The 12,969-nt window shown below is 37.5% G+C and overlaps 1 protein-coding gene and 1 long non-coding RNA gene across 3 annotated transcripts in view; one reads left to right on the top strand and one right to left on the bottom strand.

The window, feature by feature from the left end:
• dnai1.2 (dynein, axonemal, intermediate chain 1, paralog 2) overlaps positions 1–12,969 on the bottom strand; it is a 40,498-nt gene that overhangs the window by 13,927 nt on the left and 13,602 nt on the right. The window lies entirely within an intron of this gene.
• LOC122768402 lies at positions 7,236–7,754 on the top strand. Its single transcript, XR_006360301.1, has 3 exons — positions 7,236–7,346; positions 7,429–7,611; positions 7,706–7,754. It is a non-coding gene; the product is annotated as an uncharacterized LOC122768402 (long non-coding RNA).

The raw sequence follows: 12,969 nt of genomic DNA, 5'->3' as shown, positions 1-12,969 counted from the left end.
CTTGGCTGGAAGAAGATTAAATAAGAGGAGGAGGAGGAAGCAATCAGCGCTCATCAGCTGATTGAAAACCACCTGCGTGAAGATGAGCAGCAGGTGTGTTCTGTGTCACCAATCTCCGCTTTATGATTCGTCTTCTTCTTCTTCGTCGGTTGGGAAACAACGATTTGGTGCATTAGCGCCACCATCTGGTATGGAGTGTGGATCGAAACGTTGATCTAACTGAACTATTACTTAAAAGTAAAAATAATAAAATGAATAATAACTATATCTATATCTATATATACAGATGTACATAGGCAAGGCAAGGCAACTTTATTTGTATAGCGCCATTCTTACACAAGGCAATTCACAGTGCTTTACAGAAGCAAGTAAATACATTGGAAATTAAAACTAAATCAATTTTTTAAAAATAGTATAGAAATAAAAACAGTTTAAAACATTAAAAAAATTGTTTAAATCAAGCAGACAATAAATTTTCTGTTACAAGTGTTACTACAAAAAACACAAAAAAACAAACCTATAAATGCATACATATACTGTACATACACCTATTCATACACACACACATCCTATATCCTCCCAATCAACTTTGTGGTTTTAAGAAACTGAAGTAATATCTTGTAACACTCACTCTGATTCTTCCGCAATACATTTACCAACTCCAATTCCTCATCAATGTCTCATCATTACCAAAGGGAGAGAGAAATAATGATTAAAAAGTTGAGAGACATTGATGAGGAATTGGAGTTGGTAAATGTATTGCGGAAGAATCAGAGTGAGTGTTACAAGATATTACTTCAGTTTCTTAAAACCACAAAGTTGATTGGGAGGATATAGGATGTGTGTGTGTGTGTGTGTGTGTATGAATAGGTGTATGTACAGTATATGTATGCATTTATAGGTTTGTTTTTTTGTGTGTTTTTTGTATTAACACTTGTAACAGAAAATTTATTGTCTGCTTGATTTAAACAATTTTTTTAATGTTTTAAACTGTTTTTATTTCTATACTATTTTTTAAAAATTGATTTAGTTTTAATTTCCAATGTATTTACTTGCTTCTGTAAAGCACTGTGAATTGCCTTGTGTAAGAATGGCGCTATACAAATAAAGTTGCCTTGCCTTGCCTATGTACATCTGTATATATAGATATAGATATAATTATTATTCATTTTATTATTTTTACTTTTAAGTAATAGTTCAGTCAGGTCAACGTTTCGATCCACACTCCATACCAGATGGTGGCGCTAATGCACCAAATCGTTGTTTCCCAACCGACGAAGAAGAAGAAGACGAATCATAAAGCGGAGATTGGTGACACAGAACACACCTGCTGCTCATCTTCACGCAGGTGGTTTTCAATCAGCTGATGAGCGCTGATTGCTTCCTCCTCCTCTTCTTATTTAATCTTCTTCCAGCCAAGCGTTCCGTGATGTCACTTTGAAGAGAAGCCGCACGAGCCGTGGAACGAAAAAAAAGCCGCGAAAAAAGTGTCGTTGCTTAACTACTGAAACTGTTCCGGGAGGAGGGAACGTGTGGCGGTAACGCACCAACCGCCATAAAACCTCAAAAGAGAACGAGGGAACTTTAAAAATAGAAGAGAAAAAAAGAAAACTGCCGCGGCGTGACGTCAGACGCCGAAAAGGTGGCCGCGTGGATCAGCTCCTGTGTAAAAACCGCAGCAAGGCGCTCCAGGATGGCGTGTTCGACCTGGTCCAGATTGGTGGCCTGTCCAGAATGGTGAGTAACTGTTGTCAAGTTATCTTAATGGTGACTCTGTTTGCTGAATTATATCATCAAACTTTGCTGAAAAATTCAGTTATATTCTTAAATTATTTGGATTCAATGATTGCTTCAATAGAGCAAAGAAATGAGGAAATATTCACATTTAACAAAATTAAAAAAATCAACCAATCCATTATCAAAGTAGACAAAACAAGAGTAAAGACAAGAGTAAAAACAAGTTACAATGGCTGCTGTGCTATGTTAACTCACTGTTCCACTCATGGTCATTACTATGAGTTTTTCACTGGAAAGACTTATTTGTTTTTTCATGTTAAATGTTTAAAATCATATTCAGGGTTATACATGTCTTTTATAATTCTAAACGTTTAATGTAGTCATTAAAATGCAAACTTTTTTTTTTTAAAGGAACAACCTGCTTCCTGCTCACGGAGACCTGGTCGGACACGTCATATACAAAAGCCTGAGGCTGTCAAAAAAAAGGTGATCATTTACTACGTCATTGAAAATGTTATGGCTAATTGTCCTAATGTATTTAAGTGATGGCAATATATCATATTAATTTAACCACACATATATAATATATGTTTTTTTGTGTTTTTAAAGAGTGTGGCTTCTGACATTTCTGTAGTTTAGTAAAGGCATTCCTTAAATCTTAATCAACTTTATTCTACATCACTTGTGATTATGTTAATTTCTTTGTTTCACTGTTGGAATAGAATTTGTGCTTGCAGTGATGTTTTCACTGAAAGTGAGTCTTTATATCTCAGGCTGGGTGAACCATGTCTGTACCTCATACAAACACATTGTAGAACACCTTACATAGTTATTTTACACCTGTAACAATATGAACTTGAACATTGTCGACTGGAGACTGGACTCTAAAATTTTTTTTCTCTGTTTTTTCCCCCCCAGATTGATCTTCATGAAGACTGTCAAATAGTAGGTGTAAGGATTTAATTCTGGGTGGCCGCTGTGTCCCCACTCTTTCTTGGCCGCTGTGCCTACATCTCTCTGCTTTGTCCAACATGGCCACGTTCTTTCGATTCTCCTGCTTTCCATCTGTCAAATAGCTGAGGGTTGTACATGGAGCATTTGCCACAGGTTGGTTTTGTATGTTCCTGTCCACCTTATTGGGTGGTCTGAAATCTGGTCCTCGTTGGTTATATTTTTGTGGAACTGCTGAGTGATTTGAAAGAGTGAGGTGACTGATGGAGTGTTTGAGATTCTCTCTCTGAATGACTGGGTTGTGTGTGTAGCTGAGATGCCTGGATGGATTAGTTAAGATGGTCTGAGAATATGATTATGTTCAGCAGTTCACGTTAAAGTAGATATGGTGTCTTGAAGGGCTTAGATGCTTGATACGTTATAATGCACTAACATTTCCTTTTTAGGTCCGTCTACAAAGGGTGAGTCCATATTTTTGTATTTCTTCTCTGGGGGCTACTGTCTTGGCCCCCATGTGTGGTAGGGTTTGCAGAGTAGGGGAATAAAACAAAAGAAAACGTGTGTGTTGTGCTTTTTGAAAGTGAAGGTACTTAGGTGTCGGCAATTGACTTACTAGTCTAGCTGCCCACAGCTAACTACGAATCACACTGACAATTTACATGCAACGGTAAGAACATGCCTCCATAGAGAGGCGTGTTCTTGCCTTGCCACTGTGCGCTTAACCGCTTTTTCTTTCCAACTGTTTCTTAGGACGGTAAGTTACACGCAGGCCGCGGGCCACATCGCTCTTCCGGCCGCCGTGTCGATCTGTCCTGGCCCTCCTCGTGCCTTTCTTTACTTTAATGACAACGTGTCTCAAAAAGGTAAAAAAAAATGATCAACTTGAACTGTTTTCTTTAGCACTAAAATATAGTGATGTTGGAGGACCAGATCTTAAATGAGGTTTAAATGGATGTTGGTGTACAGTTAAAGCTAGATGGTAGGAATAAAATTAATGTTGTGCCTTGTACACTCTGTCACAAGGCTTAGACTTCTTGGCCGCTGTGCCTTTTTTTTTTTTTGTTTCTCTCTTTTCCATCGTGGCCATTAATCTACCATTAGCCTTAGCACGTTAAAAATAGATCCTGGTGATCTACAAACACAGTACCTGGCTTTGGATGGCAGCCGTGCCATTGCCTTTGTATTGCCATACGTCCTTAATGCAGTAGGCCATGACGGCCACTGTGCCCGTGCCTTCATGGACTATTTGTATTATTGTACGTCTGGCCTTGCGCGTATAGTCATTTTACATAGGCAAACATGGGTGCCTTCCGCGTCCATGCACAGTAAGTGAACTAACCTGTACTTTTCTTCTAGCATCAGTCAAGAGGAGCACCGACATCCCTGCATGTCCATCTTAATTAGATTGCGTTTTAGTTAAATTTAAAATTTAAAATGGAAAGTGCAGATTTTCTTTCTTGCTTGGCCGCCGTGCCATTACTATACCTGCTCTGACCTCTCTCTCTCTCTCTCTCTCTCTCTCTCTCTCTCTCTCTCTCTCTCTCTCTCTCTCTCTCTCCTCTCTCTCTCTCTCTCTCTCTCTCTCTCTCTCTCTCTCCCTCTCTCTGTGTGTGTGTGTGTGGTGTGTCTGGTGTACTTTTGTCTGTGTCTTTGCTGTGTCTGAGTATGCACGTTTGTCATCTTGCTGTCTGTCTGTCTTGTGTGTCACAATTGTATGTTTGTATGTGTCTGAGGTATGCGTTGTCTATCTTTTGTGTCTGAATTGTACGTTTGTCTGTCTGTCTGTCTGTCTTGTGTGTCTGTTGTACATTTGTCTGTCTGTCTTGCTGTCTGTCTGTCTTGTGTGTCTAGTGTATGTTTGTTTGTTTGTTTGTCTGTCTTGTGTGTCTGGTGTATGTTTGTGTGTGTCTGGTGTCACGTTTGTTTATCTGTCTGTCTTATTGTGTCCTGGTGTACGTTTGTCTGTCTTTTGTGTCTGGTGTACGTTTGTCCGTCATCTTGTGTGTCTGTTGTACATTTGTCTATCTGTCTTGCTGTCTGTCTGTCTTGCTTGTGTGTCTGGTGTATGTTGTTTGTCTGTCTGTCTTGTTCACGTTTGTCTGTCTTGTGTGTCTGGTGTATGTTTGTCTGTCTGTCTTGTGTGTCTGGTGTACTGTCTTTGTGTCTGTCTGTCTGTCTTGTGTACGTTTGTTTGTCTGTCTGTCTGGTGTCTGTCCTGTGTCGGATTTAGTCACTTTTTTAGTCTCAACTTTAATTGTTTTTAAAGTTGAATAGTCTTGAGGCGTCTGATTTCTGCAGGAAATGATGGTACCTTATTTTGAAATGGCTTTAATTTAAAAATGTAATTGAATCTCAGTTATCATAGTTGCAACTTGGACTGTTGACAAACGTGGAAGCTGATGAATCATGTAGTAAATGCGTCAAAGTTTACTGCAGCTTGTTTAAAGTGCTGTAAAAACGTAGTCATTGATTATGATGAGCTAGACCAGGTCTTTTATTCTCAACTGGTAAGATAACTGGTTCCTGACTTGATTATGAAGCTAAACTTTTGATTTATATGCAGGTGTAGTCACATTAGATTGTAGGTGTTATTCAGCCCATGGATAATGTAATGATATACTTTAAATCTGGCATTTGTTGGCACACCTTTAATATCCATTTAAGTCTTAAACTTTACGCACTGCCATCAGCCTTTGTAGTCGCTAACTGAAATCAAATTCAATGTTAATGCTGACTTGTCTCACTCGCCAAGTTTATTTCCCTCTAAAGGAGTTGAACCTTTCTGTGTTCATAGTCTTTTTGTGCGTCATGTTGGGAGGCCTCCCAGCAGGGGATTTTTATCTTCCCCTGCTAAACTATGCGTTACTCGCCTTAGGGATGCAGGGCTATCCTGCATAGTTTATTTCATAAATTAGATTGTAGGTTGCAGGATTAGAGCGCGTTTCTTTTCTTTAGGAGGACACAAACCTGGCAGAGAGACAACTCGGATTATTTAAATGAAAGTTGCGCCAAATGTTCAAACTTTATCTTTCATTACGACTTGAAATAAAACTTTTATTCTGTGGGTTGAATTCAGACAGAAATCAGACAGAATTTGTCTTCATTTTAAAGATTGTTGTGCCTCTTGTACCCTCTTGTGGCAGGAGTGAGCAGCTGCAGCTTTTTGATTTATTTTTCGTTATTTGATTTGTTTCTTGGATTGACTTGGTGTCTGGAGCTTTGTGGTTAACAGTGATCATGTAAACGTGTAAACACGAGTGGTCTTTTGCCTCTAATTTGTGAAGCTGGAAGCTGGTTGAAACGATAGGACTTTATGGCTTGCCCAAGGTGGGATTTTTTTCTAGAGCATAGCTGTAGTCCGTTATTACCCATGACTTTCTTTCAAATTTCACAATTTAGGCAGCTTGTAGAGTCTTTAGGAAGATGCTTAATCCCAATGTCTTGGTTGGTTGCATGAGAAACTGCTATCTCTTAGATGTGTAGGTGAAGTTCCTCCTCTGATTTTTGTAGACTTGCCCTAAAGTTTCTCTCTGCTTTAACTCTTGTTGAGCTATGCATTAAATGATTCCTCCAACTTGTCTCCATATCAATTTTTTTCTCGCTGCAGCCTTCCACCATCCACTGCTGCTGTTGCATCTGCTAAAGGTAGCTGTATCCTGATTCACTGCGTCTTCATGTGTTGGGTAAGAAGTGTCATTAGACTACTAACAATGTAAACACCTCTTAAATGCTTGATCTAATTTACCCAAATGCTTCATCAGTTTAGGACAGAAAAAAATCATTGCATTTGACATTGTTGGGGTCAGTAACCTGACCTCTAAATGTTTGGGAAACCATGCAACAGATCGTAAGCTCTCTGCATGACCCAACAGCATCGATGTTTGAGTTATTTAATCGCTCATTTTTTTTAAATCAGTCAAGATTTTATGAGCTGGGTCTTCTTCACACAACAGAGAACAAGGTAAATTGAGTCGACTCGTAACATGGTAAGGCATTTCGTCCTTCCCCTTCTTCTCTGTGTGTGAGGAAATCTGGCCACGGATCCTGACTGAGTGGCATACCATGGCTGTGCAGTTTCCAAAATCAGACAAGGATCCATCTGATTTTGTGACCCGGCCTGTCGTGATATGTATTTATCTTCCTCCGAAACAAAGGATTGGAGTGGACAGGTTTGTAGTGTAAATCACATCACATCACTTGTAGATGGTGAAGCATTTGTTTAAATTGGGATCAAGCATTTTCAGGTGTCTGCTTTGTTAATACTCTGGTGCCACGTCTTGCTAAACACACGAGAAGCTCTGAATTGTGAAACTGCTGCCTCTTGCAGATGTTACAACAGCAATGGCTGTTGAAAGGCTGCAGGGAGAGAAAATGAGATCTGAGGACAGGAAAGTGGAATTGATTTCATGCTTAGCAAAATGACGGTTTCAGCAGTGGACCTTTTTGTGGCGAGGCTACAGAATCAGAAGGAACGTTTGTCTGGGCAACTGGGAGATTTACAGTTTTTCATGCAGCCGACCAAGACATTGGGGTTAGCATCATCCCAAATGGCTGGCAAAGATTGCTTGTAACTGTCAGTGTAGGACAGGAAAGGCAGGTATAGGTTAGGGAGGGCATCCATCGGTGAGCGGATCTGAGGACCTGTCACCCTTGACCAGGTGAGCTACCTGAAGATTTGTCATTTATTTACTTCCTTTTTTTTATTTCTTGTGACTTATCAAATTCTTCCTTGTTTTGAAGAGATGAAGGCTGCAGCACATTCCTGGATCAGAGGACTCCATGTTGGACACCACGACCTGGAGAAGTCCCGTCCTGGATGGCTGCGGTGATGACCTAGCCCAAGATGAACCGACCCTTCTACGACGAGGACTTCGCCCAAGATGAACCGAGCTTTTCTGCCTCTTTTCCACGGAATGTCTTCAGGTACGTTCTTTTAGATGGTACTCCAATATGTTTAATCCATATTTACTTAATACTAAAGTGTGATGATTCTTATTTATTTTTTATTTTTTGTTAGATGTTGGACCTTGCCAAACTGTACACATGCCTCAATGGCTGCTACGTCACTCTGCTCAACAGGACATGGTCACCGGGATTTTTAAATGGACTTTAACCCTGACTCACAACCACACATGACTAAACACTTTACATGTGATGCATCACAGGACTAAAATACAGACTCTGATACTTTCAGCCTGTAATGTTTGATGTTGAAAACTTGTATTTATTGCCTTCTTGATATCAAGTAAAACTTTTGTTCTTAACTTTATTGTTGACTTGTACTTTTTTTCTGTGATGAGTGTTATTTTGATAAGTTAGTGCTTTGAACTTAAGGAGGTGGAAATCTTTTAAAACAAATTGCACTGATCTGTAACTTTAGACTTGGCACCTTTTGACACTGCTCCAAGTGTTCGGTTGATCTTGACCAGAAAACTCAAACTCTATATGGATTTTTACAAGGTTTTAAAGGGAATATAATAAATTGGACTCTAAAGCAGGGAATGCTACAGTGGATGGTGATGCTGCTACTTGCCCCCATCTCACAACTTCCTTACTTCTAGCCACTAACACTAAATATGGCTAATGCATAAAAATATGCCACTGAACATTGGACTACTTTGCTCTAAAATGGCTTATTTTTTAACTACAGATGTATTTTATTTCATCTGGCTTTTCATTTTATCTTTTAATTCTGTCTTTACCATTTTACGCTTAAAGGTTTTATTTTTCTACTATGGAAAGCACTAGAATATAATTAAAGATCAGACAACCGAGCGTTAGATGGAAATGATCTCAAATGTCTTGTTTTGTCCTTAAAATGAATTGGTTTTAATGACTTGTTATGTGGAACAAAGAAATTATAAAAATATCAAATTTAAGAAGCTAAAATCTGAGAATATAAAACGTCTCACTACCAATTATCAAAATAGTTAATTATTTATTATTTGGTCATTCTTTTAGCCCTGATCAGAAAATAACTGACACATGACAAAGCTATGTTAAAATTAACAATTAAAAAATGTATAACAAATATTGTGCCTTTTCACCGGTTTATTATTCTTCAGAATTAGGGTTGCAATTAACGATTATTCCAGAAAATGTTGATCAGTGTTTCCAAAACTTAGAAATGCTGATTCTCAAATGACTTTTGTCCACAAATGCATAAAAATATGCCACTGAACATTGGACTACTTTGCTTTAAAATGCCTTCTTTTAACTACAGATGTATTTTTACTATTTTATTTCATTTTATTTTTTAATTCTGTCTTTACCATTTTACGCTTTAAGGTTTTTTTTTATATATATATGGAAAGCACTTTGTAGAATATAATATAATAGAATATAATTAAAGATCAGACAACCGAGCGTTAGATGGAAATGATGTTCTCAAATGTCTTGTTTTGTCCACAAAATGAATTGGTTTTAATGATTTGTGTTATGTGGAACAAAGAAATTTAAAAAAAATATCAAATTTCAGAAGCTAAAACGACTCGCTACCAATTATCGAAATAGTTAATTATTGATTATTTGGTCATTCTTGCAGCCCTGATCAGAAAATAACTGACACATGACAAAGCTATATTAAAAATAAATGTAATACAAATATTGTGCCTTTTCACCGGTTTATCATTCTTCAGAAATAGGGTTGCAATTAACGATTATTACCTAATCTATTCTTTCTTTTCTCCGTTCATTTAGTCCAGAAAATGTTGATCAGTGTTTCCAAAACTTAGAAATACTGATCTACAAATGTCTTTTGTCCACAAACCAAAATTCATTTTGTCATAATTTGCCATACGGAGCAAAGAAACCAGAAAATGTACACATTGGAAAAGAACTGATAATCAGAACTTGTTTTAATTATAAAACCAATTAGGTGGTGACCTTAAATGTTGTTTGTAAATAATATATTGCAGCACAATCTTGGCTACAACAATCTGATGTAGTATTATAATAATAATAATAATAATAATAATAATAATAATAATAATAATAAATACAATTGAATATTAATGCTATTCCTCACTCACTGTCTGCTTCTGACCAAACAAACATGTTTATATTTGTGTTTGACAGTTTATTTAAATGATCCAAAATGTCCAGATTATTCGTTAATTCCCATGGAACCTTCTGCAAATGTACCCCTTACTACCAATTAATTGATTATCAAAATAGTTTTTAAATTTAGTTATTGTTGCAGCCCTGATCAGAAAATAACTAACACACAAAGTTTTATTCGAGACAAATATAAGTAGATATTGAGCCTTTTCACAGGTGCTAATTTGTGCAACTGCATAAATTAGGAAGGGTGGCTGCAGTCCCTAAAAATCACAGAACGTTATTTTTTATGTCAATTTCAAATCTCTGAAAGTCGCCTAACTCAAACAAAAGTAAGCAAGTTGTCCTCTTGTAACTTTTGTTTGAGATGCAAGTTTTTAATCTCAGATCCATGACTTTTTTCTCTGAACTCTGACTTTAATCGCAACATAAAATAACCAGGATAACCAATGATTATTTATTTATTAAGGTAAAGTATAAGTTTAATAAAATATGCAGGGACAAAAATAAAACAATGGTAACAAAATAGACTAACTCGGAGGTAAGGAGGCTTGATAAGCAGAGGGGGTGTAATTGAGTAGAGTCTTTTTTGGAAGTTACTGTACTTGTGCTATGTTTTAAGTCTGTTACGAAGAAAAAACAAATGTTGGCCTGACTTGAAAAAATATGAATAAAATAAAAATTCATACACAGTAAACGGCAACAGCTGAATTGGCATTAATTAAGGTCCCTGAGTGAGTGAGAAAGTTAAAGCATTTGTGCTCAGGGTACTAAAGTATAATCCGTTTTTTCTGTGGAAACCAAAATACGAAAAAACGGAAACAGTGCCCTCTTTTGCTTTTTCCGTTTTAAACCAAATACGGGAAAACGGATTTTGCTCTCGGCATCAAAAAACAAAAAAAACAAAACCAAGTAATGGCCTAAATTTGGTTTCTGAGTTGTTTTTTTTTGTTTTTTTAGGTGCTGTGCTGTACAAGCAAATCATATTGTCTTTAAAGTCCTTTTGGTAACACTTTATAATACGGTCTGCGTCTTGGAGTGTACATGCCGTTCACTTATGTCCTACTTTGTCCTGGTCATTATTCACTGTAGTCTATATTCATAGACATACCCAGCCTCGCTTTCAACATAACACACACTCGTATTCTAAAATTGCCATTAAATAATATGAAAACAATATAAAACACCCTTCTAAAAGAAGAAAAAAAGAGGTTGTTGCTCTCGTTTATTTAGTTTAAATAGATAAAGGTTAATAAAGATGTGCAATGTTCAGCTGTAAGAAATGAAAGGCTAGCCTCATTCTCTGTGATCACTTTTTTGTATTCCTCACAGCTCTCCATTAAAACAACCTGCTCCTCTTGGCTGAAATAAGCAGCTCGCGATCGCGAACGCGCACAGAGCACGAAGCTCAGAGCCGGACAATAACCGGAAAATAACACCAGTTAACTCTGACCGGGGCTATAGGTTTTGTTGAGCCGGATCATGAACACAGAGCCTGGCTATGTTGAGCCTCCTTCATACTAAAGACCTCAGGTGTACTCTTCATGTAATAACTGCGCCACCCTGTGGCTAAACATCAGCACTGAAGTCATAACTCCACAAGTTCTCGTTTTCAATGATTATTAACACTATTATTGTGAACCTCTGTTGGGGACTTTATTTAGGCAGGGAATATAATTCGGGTAAAAGTTTTCCACAATGTGCATTCACACGCTCAGCTAAAATAATAATAATTATGTATCTCGTTCTCCCAAAACAACCAGCTGTTATAGTTTCACTTGACTAAAATAAATGTGAACCATACATGGCTGTAGAAAGAACAGTAGCCTATAATAGTGTATGATAATAAGTTGTTTTTTAACTTTATTATGCATGATAATAAGTTGGCACGCTAATTTTATTTTGAGGTTGTTACATGCCACTTCCGCTTCCGGTCTGTCCGCCGTCATATTAATAAATGAGAAACATTATTAATATTTTTGATGCTGAGAGCAAAATCCGTTTTTCCGTATTTGGTTTAAAACGAAAAAAGGGAAAGGGGGCGCTGTTTTCGTTTTTTTGGTTTTGACAGAAAAACGGATTATACTTTAGTACCCTGATCGGTCGACAGTGCAACGTTAATATTAATCTAAAATTCAAAGTTAAATGTTAACACTAATATTTCAGTCGGGTCAAAATGTTTACCTTACAAACAAAATAGTGCTTCAACATCAACTAAATCTTACACACTGGATCTTTATTTACAGGGAACAGCATGTAAAATATTATGATTAGTTAAGTTCAGGAGACTATAACAACACCATTTACACGTGTTGATTTAGATTTAGGGGTTTAAATGAGAAAATGTATTCAAACAAGGTTCTGTATCTGTCTGGTGTTCCATACATATTTAATTCTATTCCAACATACTGTCCTACCTGGAGCATGCACGGTTCCCTTTGACCTATGACATTTTCCTTGAAATGCTCCTGCTATTAAAACCTGTACGTCTATAACTTGTCAGGGTTATATTATCTTACTTTTTTAAATAAAATAAAACAAACAGAGCCACACAGAGAGGAAGTGAATGAAGAGTAGAGTATTTCAGCGCGGCCAAAGCATGCTCTTGTCATCATTTCATCCTGACACTTTAATTTCCTCAGCAGTCGGCTCAGATGGAGACGCAAGGACAGAGAGTACAAAGAGATTGTTTGCACTGCAGGAGTCTGTCATTCGTACGCCATAGTCTGCCAGGCAAGTCATTACCCTTATGAACACACACACACACACACACACACACACCATTGTGTTTGCCAGGTTGTCGTCAACAGTATCAGTAAATACTCATCAAGGAGCACGCACCTCCTGCTGAGTCACTCTGACACTTGTTCCAGAAATCAACAAACGGGGAACACTGATTAACATCATGCAGAGTGACCACACCAGTGAATTTCTTGCAATATTTTTCTAATTCTCACACCAACCAAATGACAAGAATGATCTCTTTTGCCTTGAATGGAACAGTAACACAGTCATGATGGTGAGCTCTCCCGGTGAGGGTGACGGGTGACATTCACTCTGTCTCACAATGTGACATTCCTGTTAACCACATGAATACTTGTAGATAATCACCAGCTCCGTCCTGTCACAAAAATACGAGCAATTTTCATTTGAGCACATCCTTAAATGGGACTGGAATGACTTTTTACTTTTGAGCTCAGCAAACTGAGAATAAAATGGACC

This window comes from Solea senegalensis, linkage group LG4 (genome assembly GCF_019176455.1).
Source record: "Solea senegalensis isolate Sse05_10M linkage group LG4, IFAPA_SoseM_1, whole genome shotgun sequence".
In the NCBI taxonomy this organism is placed as follows: Eukaryota; Metazoa; Chordata; class Actinopteri; order Pleuronectiformes; family Soleidae; genus Solea; species Solea senegalensis.
This window is presented reverse-complemented; position numbering and strand designations above follow the sequence as displayed.